Here is a 5339-nt window from a genome sequence, read left to right as displayed (position 1 = left end):
TGATGTTGTGTGGGGAGCGGTAGCGTAGCGGTTATCGCTACGAATCCGGCGAGCCGAGTTCGATTCCCGCTCACGGCCAACACCGGTGACGATTATCTGAACCGGTCCTGGGCCTCCCCTAGGTCGGTTCAGTCTGAAATTAATACTTGGTGCGGTGCGTAAAAGCAAGGCGGCCAGGCGTAGTTCTGGCCATCCACCCCCTCGTGTGCCGTGCCGGCCTTGATAGGTGCTCGCAAACAGCACTTGCCCCAACAGTCTGTAAAGGCTATACGAAACGGGGGGATCTTTGTCGTTTTTGTCAGGTTCGTGGGGAGCGGTGGTGCAGCGGTTAGCGCACCGCTCTACGAACTCGACAACCCGAGTTCGATTCCCGCTCACGGCCAACACCGGTGACGATTATCTGAACCGGTCCTGGGCCTCCCCTAGGTCGGCTCAGTCTGAAATTAGTACTTGGTGCGGTGCGTAAAAGCATCGCCACTGGGGAGACAAAGGCGGCCGGGCGTGGTGCTGGCCACCCTCCCCCCTCGTGTGCCGTTCTGGCCTTCATAGGTACTCGCTAACAGCACGTGCCCAAGCAGTCTGTGAAGGCTATACGGGGGGATCTTTGTGTTTGTAGCATAGCGCGCACAACAATAGCACCGTGCCACGCACATCGCTCCTCTATAGGCGCGGCCCATTGAAGACACCGCCGCCCAAGTCACACGAACACACAGGCGTACCGTCAGATTGACCCGTCCCAATACCCGCTTCTTACCTTTCCTTTTATATCATTCCTCGGGATCTGTCGACGGCTCACATTCGCTCGCATTGAAGCCCCGTTGGTTGAACGTTGTTTTTTGTTGTTGTGTGCGCGCGCGCGCGTGCGTTGTGTTCATCGGCACGTGAACCCCTTTCCGCTTTCTCGTTGTCGGCCACCGCCTTTGACGGCGTCCGGCTCTTATCTTGCAGCGGAGACGGGCCCCGATCTCTCGGGACGGATCGAGATGCAAACAAAGTGTGAACCGCCCGCCGCTCCCGGGAGACAAAAGGGAGAGCGCGTTTCGCGGGTAGATGATTATTTTAGATCTCTCTCCCCGCCGCTATCGCCGCCGTCAAAGAGTTCAAAGGGCTCGGCGATGTGTCGCGTCGTCTCGCAGATATTCCTCGCACGAGCGTGACGACGTTTTATAAATATAATATTTTCTAAACAAGCACAAAAAAACTATTTAACTATTTTTATTTCGCCAGGTAAGGTCCACTCGGCTATATACAGCTCTTTTGCAGAAGCAACCTCACCGCAAATGATAGCTCAATGAAGTGGCTTATCACAAGAAAATTTACGAAGGCTAAAATACTCTAAACGCGCGTTTTCTAAATGTGGAGGGGGGGAAAACTCCAAATGTATAGCAGCAGGCGTCAGGGTTAAGATCGAATCCACAACCTCCTGTTATCCGGGCGAGGGATTTAACATCTCGTTATAATAACTCTGGTTCGTGACCCATTCGGCAAACAGCGTCGCTCCTTCTCTGCGTTGGGATGTTTGGTCAAGACCTTCACCCATTGTTCGGCATACATGTTGAAACTCCGCACAGATGCATTCAATAATCCATTGCTCTACTGCCACCACTTGTGCGCCACGCAGCCCAAGCCTACAGACACCGCGGATAACTCCGGCAGTCTCCCATACAAGTATCTGTACTGGAGGAATCCGATAAACTATAAAGCTCTTTTCTTACAGATGTCCAGTAGGGGCACGGGGTCAGAAATGTAAAACCCCAAACAGTACAAAACACTATGGGAGTGTAAAGTATAGGAAAGGTAACCAAATCACACTAAAAAATCCCAATAAAACGAAACTTTTTTTAAACAGTTAAAACCCATTCAGCAATTAGCTTCTTTTTCAGAAGCGACCTGGCCACAAATGAGAGCTCAACGAAGTCGCTCACGGTGGCCACATCCCCTGCACGTTGCCGTGCACTGCTCACGACAGCGAGGAGTCGCAGTACCCGTGCAAGCGACAATGATCGTGCTGAGACCACCACCAAATCGCTGTGCGCGAGAGTCCGCTGTGATCGCGGGCGGCTGAAAGCCACGTTTATTGCTTTGACCAGGCGAGAACCCAACAGAGTCGGACATATTTCCCATTTTTCAAGCGTCACCCTGGGTCACCGATTCGACAAATCCGAAGCCCAAAAAGTCTCAGCAGTGATGGCCATCGACCGCACGATGCTGCAGCAGCAGCAGCAGTAAGGTGTGGTGGCATCAACACGTGTTGGTCGGGTGATGGTCTCTATAATTACAAAGCAGGAGCAGGGGGAATGATGTGAGAGTGTATGTGTGCGCGCCTGTGTGTGTGCGCGCGCGTGTGTGTGTACAAAGACAAAAATCCCCTGTATAGTCTTACTAGACTGTTGGGGCGAGTGCTGTTAGCGAGCACCTATGAAGGCCAGAACGGCGCACGAATGGGTGAGTGGCCAGCACTACCTCCAGCCGCCCTTGTCGCCCTAGTGGCGATCTTTTTACGCACCGTACCAGGTACTCATTTTAGACTGAGTCGACCTAGGGGAGGCCCAGGACCGGTTCAGATAATCGTCACTGATATTGGCCGTGAGCGAAAATCGAACTCGGGTCGCCAGGTTCGTAGCGCAGCGTGCTAACCGCTACACCACCGCTCCCCCACTCCCCCCGGTGTGTACAGACCCACACACACACAGACCCACACACACACAGACCCACACACACAGACCCACAAAGACCCACGCACACAGACACAAACAAAGATACAAAGATCCCCCGTATAGCCTTAACAGACTGTAGGGGCAAGTGCTGTTAGCGAGCACCTATGACACACACACAGACCCACACACTCACACAGACCCACACACACAGACCCACAAAGACCCACACACACAGACACACACACAAACCCACACACACACACACAGACCCACACACACACACAGACCCACACACACACAGACCCACACACAGACACACACACACGCTCACGTTCAAACGCATTCTCGCCGGCGGTCAGGTTTGCGGGTTGGGCCATGTGGGCCGTGCTGCTCGGTGAGAAAGTTTGGTTTGACGGGGGGATTGGGGGGGGGGCTCCCTCCCCCCTCCACCGCCCCCACCCGCTCAACCCCAGTCAATCTGCAGCGCCAGTCTTTGAAGGGTTCCGCCGAGTGTACAGGTGTGAGCTCTAAATGAGGGGTCTGCGCAAGGAGCGTTTGGGGGTCGCGCCCGACTCTGTGTGTGTGCGCGCGTGCGGAATTGCAGATGTGTGATGTGTGTGTGTATCCGTGCATGAGCTTGTATTGTGTGTCTGTGTGTTGTGTGTAAGAGCTTGTATTTGTGTCTTGTGTGTTCGTGTACCAACCGTGTGTTGTGTCCGTGTTGTGTGTGTGAGAGGTTGTATTGTGTGTAAGAGTTTGTATTGTGTGTGTGTTGTGTGTAAGAGTTTGTATTGTGTGTGTGCTGTGTGTAAGGGTTTGTACTGTGTGTGTGTGTTGTGTGTAAGAACCTGTACTGTGTGTGTGTTGTGTGTTTAGGTCGACTTAGTGGGGAGCCGGTAGTCTAGCGGTTAGTACGATGCGATACGAACCTGGCGACCTGAGTTCGATTCCCGCTCACGGCCAACACCCAGTGACGATTGTCTGAAACCGTCCGGGGTCTCCCCTAGGTCGACTCAGCCTCAAATGAGTACCTGGTAATGGTGTGTAAACATCGCCGGGCGTGGTGCCGGCATTCGTAGGTGCTACTCGCTTACAGCACTTGCCCCAACAGTCTGTTAAGGCTACGCGGGGGACCTTTGTCTTTTGGTGGTGGTTGGTGGTTGTTGCTGGTGGTGGTGGTTGTTGTTGCTGCTGGTGGCACAAAGGAAAATGAAACTATAGCTGCCTTCTGCGCGAAGCAAATGCGGGCAGATGTTCAAAAACGCCGGTGAGTGGGGAGTGGGGAGGGGTGTGGGCTGGGGGGGTCACGTGGCTGAGAGCCGAGTTCGAGACCGGGCCCAGCGGTGATGTGTTACTACAACACGGCACCAGGTACTCATTTGAGGCCGAGTGTGTGCGTGTTATTTGTGTGTGTGTGTATTTGTGTGTTGTTTTTGTATGTGTGTTATTTTTGTGTGTGTTATTTGTGTGTGTGTTATATTTGTGTGTATTTGTGTGTTATTTTTGTGTGTGTTATTTTGTGTGTGTTATTTGTGTGTGTGTGTTATATTTGTGTGTATTTGTGTGTTATTTATGTGTGTGTGTTATTTTGTGTGTGTCATGTTTTCGTGTGTGTGTTCTTTTTTGCGTGTGTGTTATTTTGTGTGCGTGTTCTTTTTTCGTGCGTGTTATTTTGCGTGTGTTGTTTTGTGTGTGTGTTATTTGTGTGTGTGTTCTTTTTTCGTGCGTGTTATTTTTGTGTGTGTGTGTGTTATTTTTTGTGTGTGTGTGTTATTTGTGTGCGTGTTATTTTTTGTGTGTGTGTTATTTGTGTGTGTGTTATTTTGTGTGTGTATGTTATTTGTGTGTGTATGTTATTTGTGATTGTGTATGTGTTATTTTGTGTGTGTGTGTTATTTATCGCGGGAGTGTATCGCGCCACGCACTCGCCGTTGTTTTGTTCTTGACGCTCGCACGATGGGGGGCGACTGCGTGCGGGTCATTTTGGGGGGTAGCAGCGGTGACGTCACAATGGGGCCCGCCGTGGCCGTTGTCATAATAATGACGAAGACGACGAAGATGACGACGATGATGTCCACTTGTAACGCCGCCGCCGCCGCCGCGAAGTATTCTCTCACTCGCGCTCATCGTAGAGAGTCGCTCCATCTCGCTCGCCCTCGTGGAGAGAGCGAGCGACATGGAGCGAGCTGGATCAAGAGAGAGAGAGAGAGCGAGCGAGATGGAGCGAGCTGGATCAAGAGAGAGAGAGAGAGAGAGCGAGGCAGCGAACGACTCACAGAGACGCGAGAAGACAACCGCTGACGAGCGGCAAGGGCTGCACCAGCAGCAGCAGCAGCAGCAGCAGCAGCTGCTGAGCCGGCGCTACACAACAATTAATTTCCCAAGCTCCGCGGTCCTCTACACATGAAGTTCGTTGCCGGCCAATAAACAAACGCGCGGAGGGAACGGATGGAATCCCGCGCCTTTGCTGCACTGCGTCGATGAGTTTGCCACAAGTTAATCGATCGGGAGGTCACGTGCGGTGAGGTCAAATGTGGCTACTCACACCACTGCAGGAACTTCTATCCAGCGGGGATTGTAGTCCCTTGAGAAGGGGCTCTCCACAGCTCACTATCACAGAGAACATTGCGCCAGCACTGGCCCCAACAGCCTGTGGAAGGCTATACGGGAGACCTTTATCTG

The sequence above is a fragment of the Lethenteron reissneri genome, chromosome 43, assembly GCF_015708825.2.
Source record: "Lethenteron reissneri isolate LAM-NWPU_2019-01 chromosome 43, ASM1570882v1, whole genome shotgun sequence".
In the NCBI taxonomy this organism is placed as follows: domain Eukaryota; kingdom Metazoa; phylum Chordata; class Hyperoartia; order Petromyzontiformes; family Petromyzontidae; genus Lethenteron; species Lethenteron reissneri.
This window is presented reverse-complemented; position numbering follows the sequence as displayed.